This window comes from Hippopotamus amphibius, chromosome 6 (genome assembly GCF_030028045.1).
Source record: "Hippopotamus amphibius kiboko isolate mHipAmp2 chromosome 6, mHipAmp2.hap2, whole genome shotgun sequence".
Lineage (NCBI taxonomy): Eukaryota > Metazoa > Chordata > Mammalia > Artiodactyla > Hippopotamidae > Hippopotamus > Hippopotamus amphibius.
The window spans coordinates 56,969,477-56,994,387 of NC_080191.1; positions in this window are offsets into that span (position 1 = coordinate 56,969,477).

Genomic DNA, 24,911 nt, shown 5'->3' on the forward strand with positions numbered 1-24,911 from the left:
ACCACTGGGGGGAGAATCAAGATGGCGGAGTAGGAGGACATGCGCTCACTCCCTCTTGCAAGAGCACCAGAATTACAACTATCTGCTGAACAACCATCGACAGAAAGACACTGGAACTCACCAAAAAAAAAAACACCCCACATCCAGAGACAAAGGAGAAGCTGCAATGAGATGGTAGGAGGGGCGCAATCGCGTTAAAATCAAATCCCATAAATGCTGGTTGGGTGACTCACAAGCTGGAAAACAGTTTTACCACAGAAGTCCTGAGGGTTCTGAGCCCCACGTCAGGCTTCCTAACCTGGGGGCCCAGCAACCGGAGGAGGAAGCCCCAGAGAATCAGACTTTGAAAGCCAGTGGGATTTGATTGCAGGACCTCCACAGGACTGGGGGAAACAGAGACTACACTCTTGGAGGGCACACAAAAAATTGTGCATGCCAGGACCCAGGGGGAAGGAGCAGTGACCCCACAGGAAACTGAACCAGACCTATCTGCTGGTGTTGGAGGGTTGCCTGCAGAGGTGGGGGGCAGCTGTGGCTCAGGGAGGAGACAGGGGCACTGGCGGCAGGGGTTCTGAGAAGTGCTCATTGGCGTGAGCCCTTCCAGAGTCCACCATTAGCTCCACCAAAGAGCCTGTTAGCTCCAGTGCTGGGTTGCCTCAGGCCAAACGACCACCAGGGTGAGAACACAGCCCCACCCATTGGCGACAAGCAGATTAAAGTGTCACTGAGCTCCACCCACCAAACTGGATTAAAGTTTTACTGAGCTCCACCCACCCAGCCCAACCCACCATCAGTCCCTCCCATCAGGAAGTACCCACGAGCCTCCTAGACAGTTTCCTCCACAAGAGGGCAGACAGCAGTATCAGCAGTATTTCATCTTGTGGAACTGAAAATCACAGGCACAGAGAGACAGAGAAAATGAAAAGGCAAAAGACTTTGGACCAGGTGAAGGGACAAGACAAAACACCAGAAAAACAACTAAATGAAGAGGAGATAGGCACTCTTCTGGAGAAAGAATTCAGAATAATGATGGTGAAGATGATCCAGGACTTTGAAAAAAGATTGGATGCAAAGATCTAAAAGTTGCAAGAAAAGTTTACCAAAGACCTAGAAGAATTAAAGAATAAACAAACAGAGATATGCAACACAATAACTGAAATGAAAAATACACTGGAAGGAACCAATAGCAGATTAACTGAGGCAGAAGGGCGAATAAGTGACCTGGAAGACAGAATGGTGATAATCACTGTTGCAGAATAGAATAAATATCACTGGGGATCTGTTTGCATTACATGATGCACCAATGGATTACCATGTAGCTATAAAAATGAATGTGAAATACCATATACTACCAGGAATAGATCTCAGGGAAATATTTTTCACTGAAAAAAAGCAAAGTGAAAATAAGTTGGTATAGTATGCTACAATTTATCTTTAAAAAAAAAGTCTAGGGTAGTTACACTTGCATGTGTATGCTTAATAGTAAAAAATAAAAGAAAATGAATATTTATAGGGGTGGACACCAGATTTCTTTAAATATACCTTGCTTTGATTATTAAATTAAATTGTGAGAATACTATATAATTAAAAATTTAAATTCTCAAAATATCTTAAGAAAACTTAAGAAAATGAAACAAATAAATCTAATTATATGTGTAGTTGGTGATGATTTACTCACATAGAAAGAAACCCAACAAAGTGGCTTTAAATACAGTAGAGATTTACCATCAATACATATAACCTAAGGGAAAAAAAAAAGAAAGAAAGAAAAAGAACTGGAAACATAAACTGAGCTATTTCAAGAAATCACATTGTTGGTAGTAGTGTTTATATTGTAATTCTAACACCGTTGTATGTATATTATGAGGTAAATTAAATAAATAACAGTTATTATATCATAGCCATATCTTTTAGAACCAGGATTCTCAGCGCAGGAATAAGAAGATACAGGTAGAAGACAGAAGAGACTGAGTGCAATTTCTCTGGTCATGAATTTGATTGGGAACTATAAATATGACAAATGGTATTCCTTACCTTTTATTCAAAGAAATAAAATAGCTCATTAAGCACTCTGGGCAGGAAATGAATGAAACAGAGCCTGAAACATTTTGTTATACCAGATAGAAAGAAGAGAAAAGACTTGTATGGTCATCAAAAGAACTCATGACCCAACTTAAGGAGACTCCCATTGACCAATTTGAACATCAATAAGAAAAATAATTAAAATGGATTGAAAAGATGAAATATGTATCAGTCATTAGTTCATAAAGATTCCAAATAAAAATGTTTAAATTATTAGTCAATTACTGCTTTGAAAACTGGTAAATAATTAAAACTTGTAATAAAGGTACTTAAGCTCTATCTCACTGATAGCCAGTTAGTAGATGAAGAGATGTTTCTATTTATCAAAGTAATCTATTAAATAAGGAGGAATTGATAAAGTTGTGATACCACCATTTGGAAGCTCCTAATGGATTAATGAATCAAGAGTGTAAATAGCTCCTTGCGTCATAAAAAAAATAAGAGCTAACCAGATAGTAAGTGCTCTGATGCAAGAACTACCTCTAAAATAGTCTTGTCAAAAAAATTTTAACCTGAATACAGTTAAGTCTCTAGATCCAACTGTTCAATACAGACAAAAGAGATTTCAGAACACTGGAGAACATTGACGCAATCAGCAAAATCCTGATATTTGGAAACTCCCTGGGTAAATAACCTAATTTCTTCTGCAAATAAGTTGTAAGGGGAAAAGGTTGGACAGAGAACCTGTGTATAGTAAACACATAAACCATTTGCACTGCTTGTACCTTATTTCAATTCAGATCCAAATAGCAAACCATAGAACATACAAAAATCAGAAAATTTCTAAAAATGATAACACAGGTGCATCAGTTGGGAATTAAATACTTACTGAATATTTTGTAGTATTAAGGAATTATTAGTAATTATTCTAGATAATGATATAGTGATTTTGTTAAAAAGAGATATCTTTAAGAGGTGTATACTGAAGCATTTACAGAAGAAATAATATGACTAATGGAATTACTTCAAAATAACGGCGGGATGAAGTATATCTGAAAATATCAACCATGCATTGAGTTGAAGATGAGTAATTGTTATATGGGATTTCATTACACTCTTCTGTCTACTTTTATATATGTTTACAATTCTCTACTAAAAAAAAAGGTTAGAGGAATATGACTAGTGCTCTTGAAGTACAAATGAAACTTAAATTAGAGGTTAAGAAGAGGATTATTAGTTAGAATAACAAACTGTAGAGGTGTAAGCAAGAAGAGTTCAAGAAACAGACATCATCTGTACAGTTACTGCTTAGAGCCTAAAGAGCAGACGGATATAATGTTGGAATGTTAGGCAGAGGTCAGGTCTTGGAGGATTTCCTGTCGTATCAAAAAAGCTGTACTTTATTGTGAGAGGCATAGGGAACCATTAAAATTTTTTAAGCAGGATAGAGCATCACTGGAATTGGATTTAGAAACTGCAGATAGCACCTGTGAGGAGAACTGACTGAAGTGAGAATAGACAGTAGCAGAACAGTTTATTAGAGTAATTCAGGAAAAAGCATTTTTTAATGGAGATAAAATTTACAGAACTTAGTCATTGTATATAAGAGATCAGAAATAATGAAAACATCGAGGATGACTCCTAGATATTTGGTTTTGTGACCAGTATGGATGAGGATATAATTAAATTAAAATAAAATGTAACTAATATTTCAGTGTTGCAGAGACTCTCAATGTATCTTGAACTAATGAGATGTTTGGATATTATAAAACAAGAGCTGCAAATCATAACTAAGAGGCAATTCTAAGACATGTCCACTGAATATGAAAACTGACAGCCACATAATATGGTTCTTTGCATCATGCAAATGATTCTCTGCCTGATGATAAATAGACATTTAAGTGTTCTGAGCCACAGACTTGCAATCTTCACTGTGAAGATAAGTATATTTGCTTCCCAATCATTTAGCAAAGACATAGAAAAAAAGTTTAAGTTCTGCTGTATTTAAAAAAAATTCTACTTCACTCATTGACTACAATTTTCTGAGTTGGTCTCTATAAAAGGTAGGGTTTTTAATAGCTCTTTTCTGGTCTGTTCCTTTGAGGTTAGTATGAAAGTATATTTTAAATATTAAAATTATGATTCTGGAAGTTATAAGAGATAGGTAAAAGTAAAGCAGCACGAGTTCCTAAAAGAACCTATAGCAATGTGATTGGTTCGACCATTGGGTCTCTAACTTTAACGGCTCCAGAAATAAGCGGAAGTCCAGAGGAGATATCTTGAAGTTATATTCAGATATAAAGTGTAATGTTTATATTTGAATAGATGTTTTTGTGTAGTGGTGTTAGGAACTGATGGGAACTGAGAGAAGCTAAAACCCAGCTAACATTCGATTCTGCTGTTGGTCTCCAGAGAAGGTCTTCAAATTCAAGAAGCCTGTCTGCCTCAACTCATTAAATCCAAGGAGGCAGAGAGCTGGAGCTCTCGTTAAGTTGTTTCCAACCAAGGTGTCATGGCTTGTGCACAACCATGGTGCACATGACAACAAGCCTGTGAGATGTGAAACCTACCACGCCATAGGGTGAGCTGCAGCCACTTCTTGGGGGTCAGTGCTGTTCAAAGTTGTGGATTAATCTGGATCTTTAAAGTTAGTTTAATGAACTAATTAGTATTCATTTTTGCTTAGAGGCACATATAATATAAATGCTACAATAAGCTCCACTTTCTCTCCACTGGTGTCTGTTACATGGAGGAGAATTTTTGCAGACAGCAAAAAGTGTTTGACACCTTCTCTGGTTCCCTGTTATAGACAATACAAAAAGCAGAAAATATTCTTGATTGAATGACACAATGCAAATTGAAGACATTTACCTCCAGGACTCATGACTAGATACCTAAAATGGCTCAGGCTCCCAGTTATTTCACCCTTAAAAAAGATGTTTTAAAAGCTATAAACCTGGACTTCCTAAGTGGTGCAGTGATTAAGAATCTGGCTGCCAATGCAGGGGACATGGGTTTGAGCCCTGGTCCAGGAAGATCCCACATGCTGCAGAGCTACTAAGTGTGCCACAGCTATTGAGCCTGTACTCTAGAACCTGCAAACCACAACTATTGAGCCGGTGTGCAGCAATGAAGATCCAACACGGCCAATAAATAAATTAATTAATTAAAAAATAAATAACATAAAATAAAAGCTATAAACCTACCTTAATGGGAAGTCCCCAAAGCTTCCTTTTTCTTACAGTTTATTATGCATAAAGTATCTTTCTCCCACTCTTTTTGAGGTGTTAACTTTAACAAAGATTAATCTTAATGGGATTCTTTGCTTTATAATTATATTTGATGAGATTTTGGCATAAGAGCCCTTGAAAATACCGTCCAATGTCTAGGCAGGGAGAAAATATATTTCCTTTGAAAAAGAAAAAAATACAGCAAAATGTGTTAGCTAGGCACTAAACATATTCACTACAACTCTCTTTAGTATTAATTTCCTTTAGAATAAAGACTTGACCCATTCCAGATGTAACGTGATCCAGCAAACTTGACAGTACAGCTTTAAAAGTGCTTTAATGACTGTTAACTTTATTACCTTTCATAGCATGATTCAAAGTTATACAAAAATACTCTCTGCTTCCTGAAAGCTATTTGCTGTGGAGACCCCCCCCCACTTATACAAAGTGATATGAAATTATGATAAATATATTTGGTTACATTCATTTTGTACAAATAAAAGTTTATGTAAATGCTAATGTGAAAAATTGAAACATTTAAGCAGAAAATGGAAAGCATAAGAAAATGATTCTAGAACTTCCCTGGTGGTGCAGTGCTTGAGAACCCGCCTGTCAATATAGGGGACATAGGTTCGATTCCTGATCCTGGAAGATACCACATGCCACAGAGCAACTAAGCCCGTGTGCCACAACTGAGCCCATGTGCCTTAGTGAAGCCCTCGACCCTAGAGCCCATGCTCTGCAACAAGAGAAGCCACCACAATGAGAAGCCCACACACCGCAACAAAGAGTAGCCCCCACTCACCACAACTAGTGGAGGCCTGTGCACAGCATTGAAGACCCAACTTAGCCCCAATGCAGCCAATAAATAAAGAAATAAAGAAATCTTAAAAAAAAAAGATTCTATTCACTAAAATAGGAACGATTCAATTACAACATTTTTCAATCTTTAGTAAAAACCTCGTCATTGCCTGAATTTTCTCTTTTTACAGAGGGCTATTTGAAATATTTTACACTGATAAGATTCTGAGAAGTGTTGAGAACAAAGAATGCATATTAAAGTATAGTTGAATACTATCTTCCAGACTTAGCAAAAGATGTTCAAGTAGTACTGGCCATCTGATAAGTGGCATTTTGTCTTGCAATCAGGATAATAGCATCTATTATAATATATCAAGAAATATTCTGGGTTCTATGATGGAAGGGAAATAAAGTTCGATTTCTGTAACTTTCTATTCCTTTGACGTATTTATGCATGAATTATCCACTATCCATTTCAAACCTTTAAAAGTATAAATGCTATATATACTAAAGATTTCTTCATGGCTCATTTTGCTCTTGTTTAAGGGCTTAAGCTCTGCCTGTCAGCTATGTACAAAGCAGCTGTTGCTAGGATGTATCTGTTTCCATAGCAATAGATGAACTCTTCAGATGCATCTAGAATCCCTCCTCTTCTTTGCTATCCCTGTCTCCCTTGTCATATGTAAATCAATGTCCAGATCTCTGACTGGAACAGAATCACTTGAAGTGATAATATCCTACATTTAATACCCATGTATGTGGAGTACTGTACAATACAGTATCGACTTTTTCCCCCTTTAAGCTCTGTATTCTTTTTGCATGCTGTTTAGACTGCAGAAATTCCTATGACTTGGAGATTAACACCATGCCAAATTGATAAAGATTAGAAACATTTTCTGTTTAATGCACTTTTCAGAAACAGCAATTAATAGGCGAAAACAACTAGGTACAAACTGACTCTTTTCTTCTGTAAAGAAAAAAAAATTTACTATGGAACCAAGAATGTGTTACAAAAATAATGGACATTATCCCTCACATGGATTTGAGGCAGTTCATTATGGACTCAATCTCGAATTGCACACGTCAGTTGAAGTTGACCCTTTAAAGGGTTTCCAAAGTTCTCAAGTTCTTGGCATGCAGTGTCACCATAGTTTCTCTGGCTTTTCAGAGGACTGTCATATGATAACTCTTGCTGAATCTAAAATTGTCACTACAGGTGTTACTTGCTGATGCCATTGTTCAGGAGCTTCAAAAATCAGCAGGTTCAATAACTTCACTCAACCAACTGACAGGTTCCTGAAGAAATAGAAGAGAAGTAGAGTTATCACTAGAGATCTTTCGTTAGGCTCTACAAGTCCTGCCAAGTGCTAAACAGGCTGAGAAATTTGCAATGTCTGAGAGAAATAGAAAAAGTAAAGATAGTAGAGATAGAAATTGCTACAAATAATATTTGGATGGACTTTTGGGAACAAACCCTTTTTCTGGGAACACAGACTTGACACTGGATTCTTTACATAACTTCATACTTTCAGAGAGTGAAAAATATTACTTTCTGTTTCACGTTTGTCTTTAGACACAGAGTCTCTCTTCTGTGCAAAAAGCATTTCTGCTTCTCTACCCATCTATCTTCCCTAGAGGAAAACACAATGTTCTTAACCAAAAAATGCAAGCTTGTGCCCCAATTGTCTGTGAGAAAAGGACATATATCGTTTATGTCAAATTCATTGACAATTATTTGTTTCATAATATTTTCCAATGAAAATACACTGACTTTTGTAATAAGACAAATGTCTCTGGCACGACTATTACCTAAAGGGAAAAGAAATAGTAACTTTGAAAATTATCTTCCTAATATGTTATCTTTTATAAAATCTGTTTAGAGATTCAAAATGATATTGTATCCCCTCTATATAAATATTTTAGGAAACGAGTTGGAAATTTGAAACAATATGTTATGTGATGTAATGTCTTCAATGTCACTTTTGTAAAGGGAAGTAAAAAATAAATTGTGTTTAAAAAAAATACCCACTGCCTAATTTGTAATTGGTGTTCAATAGTTTCCCCAAATTGGTATTAGATACATTAGAAATAGCATCCTCTTCCAACTGTGGATTTGACTTTTTTAAAAATTAAAGTGTAGTTGCTATACAATATTACATAAGTTACAGGTGTACAGTATAGTGGTTCACAATTTTTAAAGGTTATACTCCATTTATAGTTATTATAAAATATTGGCTATTTTCCCTGTGTTTGACTTTTTAAGATGATTAACGGAGAATGAGGAAGTATCTCCTCAGAATTATGATGAGCTGCGATTGCTTAAAAACAGCTGGGAATTGTTTTTGCCAGCATTTGGCATCCTGATGATGTCTCATGTCATGTCCATTTCTCTCTTGTCCTCATTATGAGAAAACATCAGAAGATAATCTTCAACACTGATTATATTCCTTACTAAGAAGTCAATTAGAAAAAAAGGGAACTATCTCAAATAAGTGTTCATTTCAATAAATGCTCCTGATAATCTTCCTTTGCGTTAATTTCTTCATTAAATACAGAAACAGTGATTAAGAAATCCTGATTTCAAATTATTTTCCCAAATTTAAGGTTTCATCCATTCATGTTCAATCATTCATTAAACAAAAATGTAGATCTACCATTCTTTAGACTTCAGCTAAGTACTTAGGTCACAAAGTTGAGTTACATATAGTTTTTGCCTTTGAGAAGTTTCTTTTAGATTTTTGCAATAGTAATTATTAGTATGCTACACATATCAAATAACAATGATTATAATGAATATAAGCTTTTTACAACTTTTTATGGTAAGATAAATGTTATATGTATAACAAAAAGGAAAAATATCTAAGAGTTATAGTTATATAGGTGATTTAAGAACAGGTTTCACAAAGCCTTAAATTGGCCTTTTTATTTCTTGGAAATTGCTCTATTAAAATCATAAGAGTTTTATGCAAAGATATATGTAAAATAAAAGGGATTGGTTAAAATGATGATGAAATATCCATGCAGTGGATGTAATTCAGCCTTAATGTCATAATATAGGAGTGTGTTTGGCAACTTATAAATATACTTACAAACTATGTTAAGCAAATGAAAGGTGATTATACCACAATCCACTTTTTAAACTACATCAAAATGATAAGAATAGCTATCTTTAATGGTGGTATTGCAGGTGATTTTTTTCTTCATTTTGTTTATTTCTTAAAATTTTTTATAATGAGCACATATATTTTGAAGTTTTATAAAAATGTGTGCCTTACCCCAGCACCAGATATTCTGAGAATAAGAGTAAGAAGTAAAGACATCACAATGTTTCTACTGCTAAATTACCAAAAAATTGCATCTCAACCTGATAAGCAAAATACTAAAGAGTCCCATGCTTTAATTTTTTTATATTTATTTATTTATTTATTTATTGGTTGTATTGGGTCTTTATTGCTGCACACAGGCTTTCTCTAGTTGCAGCGAGCGGGGGCTACTCTTCATTGCGGTTCACGGGCTCCTCATTGCTGTGGCTTCTCTTGGTGTCGAGCACAGGCTGTAGACGCGTGGACTTCAGTAGTTGCGGCAGAAGGGCTCAAAAGTTGTGGCTCACAGGCTTAGTTGCTCCGAGGCATGTGGAATCTTCCTGGAGCAGGGATCGAACCCGTGTCCCCTGCATTGGCACACGGATTTTTAACCACTGTGCCACCTAGGAAGCCCTCCCACACTTTTAAATCCACAAAACCATGTCTGAATCCTAAGTAAAGTAAAAATAATAGGGACATTAATATGAACAATCCATTAAAACCAGCTACCTTATGATCCTGCAATCCCACTCCTGGGCATATATCCAGAGAAAACCATATTTCAAAAAGATACGTGCACCCCAGTGTTCACTGCAGCACTATGTACGATAATCAAGACATGGAAGCAATCTAAATGTCCATTGATAGATGAATGGATAAAGAAGATCTGGTATATATATATAAGGTGGAATATTCCTCAGCCACAAGAAGAATGAAATGATGCCATTTGCAGCAACATGGATGGACCTAGAGATTATCATACTAAGTGAAGTAAGTCAGACAAAGACAAACATCATGTGATATCATTTATATGTATAATCTAAAAACATGATGCAAATGAACTTATTTATGAAACAGAAACAGACTCACAGACATAGAAAACAAATTTATGATTACCAAAGGGGAAGGGTGGGGGGTGAGGGGATAAATTAGGAATTTGGGAAAAACATACAGACACTACTATATATGAAATAGATAAACAAGAATAAGCTACTGTATAGCACAGAGAACTATACTTAATATTTTGTAATTTCCTATATGGAAAAGAATCTGAAAGAGAAAATATTTATATATATATATGTACCTGAATCACTTTGCTGTATACCTAAAACTAACACAACATTGTAAATCAACTATACTTCAATAAAAGTAAATAAATAAATAAATATCCATCAAAACCACAGCACAAACTTTTTTACCATGAATTTGATGAGAACTAGCCAACATGGAAGCTACTGGCCAACATAAACCATGCACAGAAGTCAAGGTGGCGTTGTGTGAGTGCAGATGTATTTGCAAGGACACATTCCTATCTTAGCTAATAAGAATGAACCTTTATGAATGGTCACCCAGTTAAATGCCAGAATTACATTTCTGTTGGTGATTTGTCTTAAGAAGTACTCCATGAGAAATTTTGTTACAAAACATCTTCATTATTTCATTTGAGAATGACATAGATCTCCATTCCCAGAGCAGGATTTCTTGCCTCTAAGTCTTCTGTTCTTGCTATTTGTTTTGCCAGAAATAATCCTCCTCCAAATTTTGCCTAGAGATAACCTTTCTGTTCTTTAAACTCAAACCCATTTTGTTCATTTCTGTTATTCCCCAGTGCATGAACCAAGCCTGGTACATAGTAAGAGCTAAGTAAATATTTGATGAATGAATGAGTCATTGAAATGCTAAATGTCTGTGGCTTTCGCTTCAGGCAAAAATGTGTGTGCCTGCCTCCAAATGTCTAAGATATTATGTTGGTATTTTTCATAGGCTACTTAAAACCTAATGCCTAAAACTACTATTTTGTTCTTAGATAGGTTCCTCCTCTATAAATGAAGAGATTATGAGTGATTATTGCTTTAATCCTTAATTTTATTTAAGGAATTTCCTTCCAGGGAAAATAAAAGGCAATTGTAAGTAAAACAGTTTAAAAAAAGTAATACATAATCGCAATCATAATGGACAATATATATATTTTTTTGCTGTTTTCAAATTGGCTTTTTATTTTATTTTAATTAATGACCAGCATAATTTCAACTAAGTTGACAAAGCCCACAAAAAAACAGTAAGTTAGGAAATGTCACATATTGCCCTTTTGAGTATAAGCAATTTTTATCAACAAATTCCAGTAAAATTAATATAACTAATATGTTTCTGGAGTTTTGTCCTAAATCTTATTTAATCTACACTATTCTAAGCAGAATCAAATAAAGTATAAATAATTTATCAAATATGTTAATGAAGAGAAACTTGACGAAAGTGTGAATTAGTTGAACAATAGAATTCATATCAAAAAAGAATTTCTAAGACTGCAATAATTGATGAAAGTCTAACACACTAGAATTGAATTGATATAGTTATATAGGACATTTATATCCAGATAGAACAACCTATATAAATTCTAGTTCTGAGTGATTTTGACTTTATAGTAACTTACATAAAACCAACTTAGTTGATGTTTTTCTACATTAAAATGAATATGTGCCAAAAACTTGATGTGAATGATCAAAAATGAGATATAATCCTACAATAAGGATATAATTTCCAGAACAAGAAGATGATATCATATTTACTATGTACTGATAAGAATATCCTGAACAATTATATTTCAATTTTAGATCACATTTATAAAGGGCACGGAAACCTGGAGAGCAAGCAGATAGGTGATGGGCGTGGAAACTAAGTCACACAATTCTTAGGTGAATTCAGAGAAGACTCAAGAGGACATGATGGCTTCAATTATTAAAGGAAGCATCGTCAAAGAATGAAAGTCACAGAAAGAGAGGTTAGGACCCAAGTTAAAGTGGGAACGTAAATGGTCAGCGCTCACAGGTCATAGACTAGGCTGATCCTAGAGAGATTAGGGTTTCCTGCCACTGAAGGTGTCCACATCCTTGATGAAGGACCACGTGATGTACTCTGCAGAAATAAGAGCATGCTATAAACGATTTAAATAGATAATCTTAATGTGACTTTTCTTGCAAAGCTGAAATTCTTATTTAAGGTCTTAACAGCATAATTTGCTAAGTGAGCTGCTATAAAGACTCTATCTTCACTATCCCCCTATACGTGTTAGATTGCTCCAAGATTAGGGATTTTCTCCTTCAAGTTCTCTTGCTCACTCAGAAGAGCTACTACAAAACATTAGAACTATTGTAAGATTTTCTTTGCAGTTTCTCTTTGTGCTGCAATGTGGCAGTAAATGAAAAATCATCCAATAATTTTTCTTTGACTGAAAGCCTCAAACAGTAAGAGCTTTAGGCTGCCAGAAACAGACTTAAGAATTAGATATGTCATATAAAGAATGAAAAAAGAGCAGGACAGGACACCAAAATATGATCATTCAATCATGAAGAACAATAAGCCTATCAAAGCTGTGTACTGAAAACCAGGGACAAGTGAAAACTGAGTTGATGCTTATCAAATAAATGGGCAAGAAAAGATGAAATTCTGAATGAATAATCCCCTGCTAGCTACTGGTATAAGACATGACAATCTCATTCTCCCTGAACTTGGAATTCCTAGTAAATATTATTTTCCATCTACCTCTCAAGAACATACCAGAACAACTCATTGGCACCAACTTCCCTGAAGCTAATTCCTTAACATAACTTTTAGTTGGAACTTTCAGAAGGATGAGAATAATCAGTGATAACATAGAAGATCTGAAACATCAAGTTTTTAATAAACTCTTGAAGACTAAGTTATCCCTGAATTTCTATCTTTTCTGTCTATTAATTATCACTCTATTATGAAAAAAACATAAGTTTTGAGATCAGGTAAAATGGATCTGAGTTCTAGCAATCTGTTAACTAGATAGATGTATGACATTCTCAAGTAATGTAATTTTTATGAGAGTTGGTTGGGGGGAAATGGTCTTATAAAGGAGTGTTTTGATTTTATTCTTTTATGTTTATGTACTTACACTCTAAAAGGTCAAGCTGGAAGCAGAACTGTAAACTCAAGTTTGCAATACTTAACTACTACTCTAAAAAATTATAAGATGTATGTGAGCAAAACTTGGCTGCAACAAATCCTTAAATTGCATTTTTAAAGTACTCTTTTAAACATTCTTCTAATGTTCCTGAAGAAATAATACAGTTTAAAGCATCTTGATTAGCTGGCTGTACCTATTGGCTTGGCAGGATTCCATAATTTTTCCCATTTTCATCTGTTTATAGAAATTTTTGCCTTCCATTGATTCTTGAATAAGCCTTCTTTGCAGACACTTGAGCAATAAAGTATATACCTCTAGCTTGAAATTAGTCCTTGAGAGTCAATATTATTCTCAATAGTGTTTGGGGTATTATTTTTTTACCCTTCTCCATTTTGTATGATGATGCTTGTTGCAGAGGTCTTTCCATATTTTGTCAACATACTACAATTTATCATTTTAATTTCTCCTTAACAACATGTACCAAACATTAATTATGTACCTAGAACCAAGATTAGCAATTTTTGTGCTCTGAATAAGTCACTTGTGTATTGGTATTATGCATAAGATTGACAGATATAGCAAATCAAAATACGGGAGACCTAGTCAAACTTGAATTTGAGGTGCACAACAAATAGTTTCTTCATATATGTGTATCTCTTGCAATATTTGGCATCCTGTATTTTATCTGACAGCCCTAATTATGTTCTACATTGTATCAATGCATTCTTCATGAGTACATTGCTAGATCAGGCCTAAAGGATATTCAGATTAATATAATATTCAGATTAATATCATAGTATAATATTAATACTAATGTAATATTGCTTCCCTCAGATAAACTAGAAAATATAGCCATACCATCTATTCATGATATTTTCTGAATTTGTTCAGAGCCACTGTATGTATACAATAAAGCCTAAAGCAGTCTTAATTTTAACTGTAAAACTTTAGAAGCTATTATTGTGCACTTTGCATTATGTTCTGAAAACAATGCATAAGTCAAATATAGAATAAACTAGATTACAGGTGGAAAGAAAGAAAGCAAACCAACTTAAGAAGGTAAATTCTTTGAAAGCACTTAAACCCACATTAGCAAGATCCGTGTAGTTACAAATATTGAATTAATTTTTCTATGCTCATTCCCATTTGTTTTTCAGTTTCAAAATCTATTTAACTTTATGTCTAAGATATCATTACCCAGCAGAAACAAATTAGGTACTAGTTCTGACACTATGTATAAGAAACAAGATAAAATTATACATCTTTATATAATTGCGTAATTCAAAGTTCTATAATTCCCAAATTTTATTTACCCCTAAGGAAGTTTTACTGTAATTTATTTCCATGAATACTAGATGCCTTATATTTATATCAGATAATTTCACAATTGTCTTACCTGAAGTTTTGCTGATGTACAGAGCTTATGGATTACCATATTCCTAAGCAATGATGAATTACACCTCCTCAAATAAAGGTTGGCAAATGAGTCAAAATAATCTCATCCCATAGATTCACATAAAACTACTTGCTTGTCTGTCTTTAGAAATTGTCATATTATATGAAGAACTCATAGAACTCAGAGAACACAAGAAAGCTTTAAAAATAATTCACAATTAAAAATAATAATAATTCACAACTGAAGAATGAACAGCAGACTTTGTGTTGTCCTTTAGCATCTATTAGGAATGTATGTCAAATTGTTCATCACATAGATAGATTGATAATAGATAGAGAGATAGATGACTAACAGACTAATAGGTAGATAGACAGGTAGATAGATAGATGATAGATGAAGTGAGCTATTTTAAGATTCTAATTTAATCCATAAAATGAGTCAGAGCAATAATTGAAAACTGGTAGAAATGTTTCCTCAATCAAAGATTTTTATTCATTTTGGAGTTGGTAACATTAAAATTAGAATTTCATGAATTCTTGGTAACTGTGCCTCCTTTACTCATGAGACTTGGCTTTCCTTAAATGCTTTGTCAGCTTCATTTCACTGTAAATCCTGAAATTGTGTTAGTTTTCCTACTTTGGAAATTGGTTCATAAAATAAATCTGTGATATTTCCTTGAAATTTAAATGTCTATGTGTCAACTTTTGTCGTAACCATACTGAAACCTCTGATGTCAAGCAGTATTGTGTAAAACAATCACATCATACAGTTATCTCTGGCAATTGGAAATCTTGCTCTCCAAACTTTGGAACAATTTCGGGCAAATATTTGATGAATGCTTTATTATTCAAAATCTCCTTATTCATTCTATGAAATCCAGGACCCAAATGGAACTGGGTATCGACATATCCTTTTTATACCTGAGATTATTATTGAGAGTTTCATTAACCAACCTCAGGAAATAGAGAGATTTGACTATTAAGATATATATATCCACAAACAAACAAATGTATGACAGTGAGTCAAAAATTATCCTCATTCTGGCTGCTGAATGTATTTTAATTAACTTTTAGCAAAGACAAATACATCATTTTTCGACATAATCTCTTTGCTTTTCAATACACTTTGTCCGTCTATCAACAAATTTTCGTATGTCCTCATTAAAAATGTTTTAGGCTGAGCTGCGAGCCATGAATGCACTGCTGTCTTCACTTCTTTTTATTTATTTATTTATTTATTTATTTATTTATTTGGCACATGGGCTTAGTTGCTCCGCGGCATGTGGGATCCTCCTGGAGCAGGGATTGAATCCGTGTCCTCTGCATTTGCAGGCAGATTCTTAACCACTGCACCACCTAGGAAGCCCCTTTAATTAATTTATTTATTGGCTGTGTTGTGTCTTCGTTGCTGTGCATGGGCTTTTGTTGGTTGTGGTGAGCCGGGCTACTCTTCATTGTGGTGCGCAGGCTCCTCATTGCCATGGCTTCTCTTGTTGCTGAGCACGGGCTCTAGGCACGTGGTCTTCAGTAGTTGCGGCACATGGGCTAGATAGTTGTGGCTCACGGGCTCTAAAGCACAGGCTCAGTAGTTGTGGCACATGAGCTTAGTTGCTCCACAGCATGTGGGATCTTCCTAGAGCAGGGATTGAATCCGAGTCCCCTGCATTATCAGGCAGATTCTCAACCACTGTACCACCTAAAAAGCCCTTCACTTCTTCATTAGAAGTGAGTCTTCACCCTCTTATGTCTGCTTTCAGGGGACCAAACAGGTAAAGTCTGATGGGGCAAGGTCAGAACTATTGGGAGGATGCTTTAACACCTCAACATGAAGTAATCCATGACAGACTTAGGTTTTGAAAAGTTTGTGTGAGATAGGTACTGAAACAACTTACAGAAGAGCATAAACAGAAGCGTTTGGATATTTGCAAACAAAATTTGGACCGATATCTAAGGAAGGTGAAAGTTTTTTGAAGAGACTCATTACTAGTGACAAGACATGGATTCATCACTATGAGCCTGAGCATAAACAACAGAGTGTGGAATGGAAACATCCTCAATTGCCAACCAAGAAAAAGTTCAAAACTCAACCATTAGCTGGAAAATTGATGCTTACAGTTTTCTGGGATTCTCAAGGGCCGGTATCGGAACATTATCAGGAAAAACGTTCAACAATCAACAGTGCTCATTGCAGTGAGGTGTTTATTGAAGAGCTGAAACCTAAACTTCAGATTAAACACAGAGGACTGCTATCCAAGGGCGTTGTGATCTTGCATGACAATGCCCACCCACACACTTCTGCCCACACTGTCGACACTCTGCAAAAACTTCGTTTTGAGGTGTTAAAGCATCCTCCCTATAGTCCTGATCTTGCTCCATCGGACTTTCACCTGTTTGGTCCCCTGAAAGCAGCCATAAGAGGATGAATATTCACTTCTAATGAAGAAGTGAAGATAGTGGTGCATTCATGGCTCACAGCTCAGCCTGAAACCTTTTTAAATGAGGGCATACAAAAGCTTGCTGACTGATGAACAAAGTGTATTGAAAAGCAAGGAGATTATGTCAAAAAATGATGTATTTGTCTTTGCTAAAAGTTAATTAAAATAAATTCAACAGCCAGAGTGTGGATAACTTTTGATTCAGCCTCATAAGTCCCTATGTTGAAAGAAATCACAAGGTACCCTACTGATGCATTAAGAAAGACTACATGTTGAGAAAAGAAATTTCCAAATCTCCATCTTAATAAAGATCAAGCTCAACATCTGCTGAATGATATTTTATAGCAGACACCATTTCAATCATAATTACCTGGTTTCCATAGCACATTAAAATAATCAGTAATTTTAATAACAATAATCATTGGAATTGATTATTATATTTCTTAAAAGAAATGGATGCCTTTAATTTTAATTATTTTTAAAATAATACAAAATATTTGCAGTCTAAAAAGTATGCATTCATGTATCTCCTATGACAAACATTACCCAGGCTGGCTTTTCCTTCCCAGCTTAACCAAGATGACAGATGAAGAGCTGTTTTTTATATCCCACTGCTAATGTAGAAACATTTTGAAACTGACAAAATAAATGAATATTATTAAAACTTCTAAAGAACTGAAAATGATTTATTTTAAAGGGTTACTTTTAAATAATAACCCAAGGAGGTAACATTCTCCATAAAGCAACGATCACAGAAAAAATGAATAGGTTTTGAACCAATTTTATTGTTTCAAACTATTGGGATTTCTTGTGCTAAACTGATGTGTTGGATTGCTAAATTTATCACAGTGTAACAGAAAACCTTATGTACAGTGTAAGTTCTTTAGAATATACCAAGGCTTCCTTTGAAACCTAGTATCTGACTGATTTTCTTGTAAGTATGCTGCAAAGATGAGTTTACATTATCTTCCTTAGATGCAGATTCTCTCTATATCTTTTAGGTCAGTTTTGTGAATCATTTTTAAATTGTCCATACCTTGTACTCTTTGAGATTTATCTGTTTCTCCCTGTGATTGGGGCTTGTGCTCCATTGGGTCGAAGACTTTGTCTTTTTTATTATGTATACTTAATGTTAAAAAGATTGGTAAATTAATGAAGGATTAATTATGTAATCAATTTCAGCAATATTGGGGGACAAAATGACACAATGATTCTAAATATACTATTGAATAATAAAGGTATAATAATCATTAAAATTTGAAAAATTAGAAACAATGGGGTTTTGCAGACTAACAGATAATAGCATATTACAAAGCTATAAAAATTGACTTCTTTTAAACTTGACCCACAGCCCATGCTATTTTTTATTTTTTACATATTATTTGAAAAAATGTGCCATCAGACCATACAATGCTGAATTGTTTCCTTCATCTGAAACAATAACAACAGAAACTAAAATAATTGATAAAAATAATACAAGACTAGATAAGAAAGGTAAATGGAATTATTGAAACAAAATAGAAAGTCCAAAAACACTTCTACATGTTTACAGAAATTGGGTATATGAAAGATGTACCACCATGAATGATCATGTAAAAGCTAACATAAAAATATTCACTATATGTCAGATATGGTTATAAGTTCTTTACATAGTCAAGTCACAGCTATTCATGATACATGGTATTTTTATCTGCATTTTACAGATTAGAAAACCGAGATAGAGAATTGATAAAATTTGCCCAAGGTCAGAAAACTAAGGTCAGAGTCAGAAATTGAAACAGGGTAGTCCTAACCATTTTGTCATGTTACCTTTCCCACAAATAGGTGGAAAGGAGATAGATAACTTATTAAATGTTATTGGAAAAATGAGTTCAGTACAGGGGGAAAAAATGAAATTAAAATTAGATCATTTTCACACCTTATTAAAAATACAATCTAGAAAGTTTAAAGAAAAATGTAAAATTCAAAACTGTAAAATGATTTTGGTAAAGTATGAGACTACATTTCTGTAACTGAATTGGAGAACAAAGTTTTGAGTGTAAAACCTACTTTCAGTTCTAGTCATAATGGAGTAACTGATATCAAAGTTACCCAGTACCCTCGAAAACAAAATACATAAAGCACCCGTTTTTAGGTATTGAAGGGCTGTGATGCTTAAGAGAAAGGAAACATGTGAAATGACCTCAGATTCACCTTGGCTTCCTGCCTGGTGGCAATTGTCAAACTATGGTCCAGGGAAGTAGAGTCCAAGCAGGGAGGATCAGTCTCGCGGAGTGGAGGAAACAGAAATCAAGTTCCAGAAAGGTTGGGGTGATAGGAAATAGTGGGGCAGGAGCTTCTCAGAATAGTTGGCTAAGAAACATCCATAGATGTAGTTTTGGTCAAATACGACCAAGCTGTTTACACCAAAGCCAAGATTCAAGGCAGGCAAAGAACGGATCCTGGGGGTTGCAGGCTGAATGAGGTTTGAGAGATTACATAGTGCTGGCAGCAGTTGTAAGCCTGACCATTCAAAGTGGACAGAATGCACTGAACACCTGACCTTCAGTCAAGACGTCAAAAAAGCCACTCCTTAAAAGTAGGCTTAATCTGAAGAGCAAATAAAAAAACAACTTTAGACAAAAGTTGATGCAGACCATTTAATACTCAATTGGTAATTATGTAAGGTAATGAATCTCAAGGCTGAAAAATGAATTATTTGGGTTTCTGTGCAAAAAAAAAAAAAATCAAGTAACTGTTACAAAGAGATTAAAAATCAGTCTGGCTGTATATTTCTGCCAAGGCACATTCAATTCTGGAAATAATAAAGCAAAGATTTCTCAACCTCAGCACTATGATATTCTGTCACATAAATTTTTATCATGAGGGACTGTCCTGTGGCTCTACTTATGAGATCCTGGAGCACACAGCCCTCCCAACAAATATGATTCCTTATGTTACTGCTATGGTCTGAATGTTTGTGTCCTCCCAAAATTCATATGCTGAAATTCTAACCCCCAAAGTGATGGTATTAGGATGTGGGGCCTTTTGGGAGGTGATTAAGTCATGAGGGTGGAGCTCTCATGATTGAGATTAGCTTCCTTATAAAATAAGACCAAGAAAACTCACTTGCCCCATTTTATATGTGAAGACACAATGAGAAGGTGCCCCCTGTTAACCAGGAACTGGGCTCCCATCAAATACCAAATCTGCCAACATCTTGATCTTAGATTTCCCAGCCTTCAGAACTGAGAAATGAACTTTTGTTATGAAGCCACCCAGCTGAAGGCATTTTATCATAGCAGCCAGAAGAGAATAAGACAATCCCCATAGTGGAGGATGAGATTAAGATTTCCTTCTCATTCAAAACTGCTGAGCTAGAGTATCAAAGTATAGAGGGAAAGTATTGATATGATTTGAGAGTACTGTATCAAGGATGACACACAATCTAAAAAAATGAAAGAAACATCAGAAGTCATTCTTGAATGATATGAATCATTCTTTAAAATGAAGATCCACAATAGATTCCAGCTGACCAAACAATAGGAGTATATGTCAGAGTCAAAAGTCTCATAGCTTATGATTATTGATTCTATTCAAATAATAAGGAATAAATCTACACAACCATGGGATATATGGCCACAGAAGATAAAAGCTATAAATGGAAGAATCTAAAATAACACTTTAACAAGTAAAAACTGTGAGATGGTGACAGAAAATAAATCGAAGAATATATGTAATTTTATCATATGTCTTAAAGGAAATTCAACAGCCCTTATGATTAGGATGAATGATATGTCAATTAGATATTAAAAGAGAAGAAATAAAATCCTTAAAAGGAAGAAGGCAGATGTAGTAGAATTATGTTTATGTTCTCATCTTTCAAAATAAGGTGTTAATAGGTGAACCTACAGTTATACAAAGAGATAAAGGGTTAAATGTTATAGACATAAAGATTCTCAATAGAAGGAATAAAAAAGACTAGAAACCTTAAATAAGATCACATAGAAACTCACACATTCACTCTATTCCACATAAAACGAAACTGAAAAAAGGAAGTCCAACTAGTAACAATAGAGTGTAGGAAACATTCTAAACAGAAAATAAGATTTTAAAACATATACCAGTCATATCAATTTTATCAGAAATTTAAAATGGGAGTCTCACTAACCTATTGAAACAAAGATTCGTACCTGGTTGAATAAACCAAAACAAGCTATGTGTTTTGTACAAGTAACACAACTAAAACACATCTCAGATAGATTATAGGTAAAAGGATGAAAATAGTAAATCAATAAAGTAATAACAAAAATAATATTGAAATTGCAAAAATAATATCAACTAAAGTTGAATTCACAACAGGTAATGTTAAATAAATCAAAGGGCACTAAATTTATGAATTAATATAAACAAGGATATTTAGCCTTTCTAAAATATGGAGTCTTTCATTTAAAAAGCAAGATATCACAAAATGCATTTAAAATTTTTTGCTGTTCTTAAAGGGGTGTTCATCCTTTTTGTATTAATAAAAAGAAAACTAGGTTTTTTTAAATTATACAAACCTGTTGATACAGCACTCCTACATTGGGAACTCTGTCTTACAGAAATAAAATTTCCATTATGTGAGGTTTTGTAGGTAACATTGTTTACCACAGCTGGGTTAGAAGATTGAAAGTACAATGCATGTATGTCCAAAAGTTAATGGTTGCATAAATTATTACTAGGAGTTACTAAAAACTATGGGTTACATAAAATCTATCAGGAACTGCCCTTTAAATTGCAGATTGATATATAATGTATAGTTCTTAAGCATATGCACAACACAATATCCATACTCCATGCATGCTTGTTTAGGTTTAATTAATCACAGAGCAACTTGTGGAGTATATACATCAAACCTTTAATATTTTTTGTTTCTGGTAAGGAGATTTTACAGGTTTGGTAAAAAGATTTTGATTTTTTCTAGAAGCATCTCTTAAATCTTTGATTTGTTGTAAAAAGTGAGTATTACTTTGGCAGTTTAAAGTGTAAAATCTTAAGACTCCAAAAAGCAAATTAAAAAAACAAAAAGACACTGTTCCCTAAAAGACCTTTTTAGTGTAGAGGCACTTAATATTATTCTAGATCAGGAAGCGGTGATTTGGTTCTGCAGTATCATGTGCGTGTTTTTCTGTCTTTTAAGTTAAGGTAGGCAAATATTGTCTGTAAAGAGCCAGATTGTAAGCATCTTAGGCTGATAGTAATATTAATAATTAAGAAAAATAACATTTCTATAGCAAAATATGGACTCTGTCACAACTACTCAACTCATACGAGAGCAACCACAGGCAACTGGTAGACAAATGACAGTGGCTGGGTTCTAATAAACTTTATTTGTGGACACTGTTTTATTTTATTTTCATGTACCACAGAATGTTACTCTTCTTTTGATATTTTTTCAACTATTTAAAAAGGCAAAAACCACCCTTGGCTTGTAGGGTCCCCAGAACAGGCTTTGGACAATAGTCTCCCACATTTGTACTAGGGAGTGCAAGTGGAAGTGGAGATATACCTGCTGGAATTGGCTCCCACTGTCTGAGCCAATGGCTTTGAGACCCAGGTGAGCCCAGTGCAGAACTTACACAAGATCGAAGGTCATCGCTCCTACATGACATGATAGGTGGTTTTGGAAAAATAACATCTCCTCATGTTCTTTCCTGGTAAGATGTACTTGATTACTTGACCAGCTCTAATTCTGTACTTAGAAGTATTATTGTTTCAAAAAGAAAGAAAAGGAAAGCTAAAATTCTCAGGGAGGGAAATGCATCAGGCTGTGCGCTCTCTCACTGTGTGGAATTGTGAAAATGATTTTCTCCTGACAACTATGCCTAGGAAATGGAAGTCATAATGGAGTAGAAGAGGGAAGGAAAGCCCCCTTTTAGATCATAGACCACTATTGAGAAAGGCTGTGTGAGCTGTGAGGGTGGGGTGTTGACCAGGCAAGGAGAGATAAGGCATGAGAGACAGGGCAAGTGTGCTGCAGACTCTGGGACGGTGAGAGCCAACAAGATAAGTGAATTAATAGTTGGCCCCACTCTGCTCAATATTCTGTAATAACCTAAATGGGAAGAGAATTTGAAAAAGGAGATAGATACTTGTATGTGTATAACAGAATCACTTTGCTGTACCCCTAAAACCAACACAACATTGTTAATCAGCTGTACTCCAATATGAAACAAAAACAGTCGGCCCCGGACAGTATTCTGGTTTGACCACAAAGATCAAAACTGAATTTTTTAAAAAGACATTCGAAGGAAGGAAAGAAGAAAAGCAAGAATCATTTCCACTTTAATTCAAATTTCTGGCAAGGAATTACTCAGATGTCTTTCAGTCGAAGAACAAAACAGCATCACACAGTGATGAAAATATGGAATATGACTTAGAGGCCGATCAAGATTTCATGAAGTGGTAACACTGGAAACTGTAGTAAGAAGGGAAAACGTTCAGTTTCAAAAAATTTAAGGAAGAATGTACTAAGGTTAATAAAGGAGGTTCATTTTCTGTAGAACTATTTAAAGTTCTAACTATTCTCACATGGTTTGTTAACCTCCAAAGGGAGTGTGTGTGTGTGTGTGTGTGTGTGTGTGTGTGTGTGTGTCTAAAATCTCTCAAGATTAAACCCCACAAACACATTTTAGGAAATACTAGTTTAGTTATAACTTGCTATAACAAAAATGTGTCCTAAGACAATAGGAATCACCAGGCACACACACACATACTAACTAATGTAGAGGGAGAAACAAAATTTTAATAATGCATTTATATGCAGTTATATGCATTTAACAGAATTGTCCTCCTGTGGCATGGACTGTGGGAGATTTTCTAAAAGCAAAGACTTCAAAATACCAAAGGGCTTTCGTGTTCTAAAAGTTTATGTTACTCTTAATAACTCCGAATGTACTTTCTAATAGAAACTAATAAAAATGATGATGAAGTTCTCAGCCACACCTACTACTTTTTTAAATACATTTGAAATAAAATTACTGGTGATGCAGTAAAACTTAAAATAAACTATTGTTAAAAATCACAGTAATTGAATAAAACAGAAATGCAGATATCCATTTTTAAAATAGTATTTAAATGTAGTGCTTCTGGAAAAGAACAAGTGAAAGGAGGTATAAAAGTTTAAGTAAGGTATAAAGGGAATTTTGTTGCCTACCACAATGATGAGGTATTTGTTTTTATGTTTTAATAGTTTTATTTTCTTTCAAGTTATTAAAAAAATGCTATAAGAAAATATGTAAAATAAAAAACAGGGGGGCATGTAAAATTATCTGTAATTTTATCATACAGCATAATTCATTCAAAACATATACTCCCAGGCTGTTTTGTTTGTCTACATGCATACTTATCAGAAATATTTTGCCTTAATAATATTCCTTCCAAATCTTTTTCTTTGAGTATAACAAACACACAGAAAATGTGTTCAGAACAAATATTCACCTCAGTGATTTATCACAAGATGGACACTCTGTAACCACCACTGAAGAGAAGATATTGTATACACCCCAAAAGGCCCCTTGAACTACCTCACAATCACCACCCCTCCTCCCCACATATAACATGACCCTGACTTCTAGCATAATAATTACTTGGCAGGTTTTTGAAAATTATGAAAAGGAAAAGCACAATATGTCTTCTAGATATGGCTCTTTTTAGTCAATATTATGGTTATGAGATTTATCCATGTAATCATGTCTTGCTGTAATTTGTTTACCTTTATTGATGAGGGATATACCACTATATGAATATGCCACTATTCACTGATTACTATCTA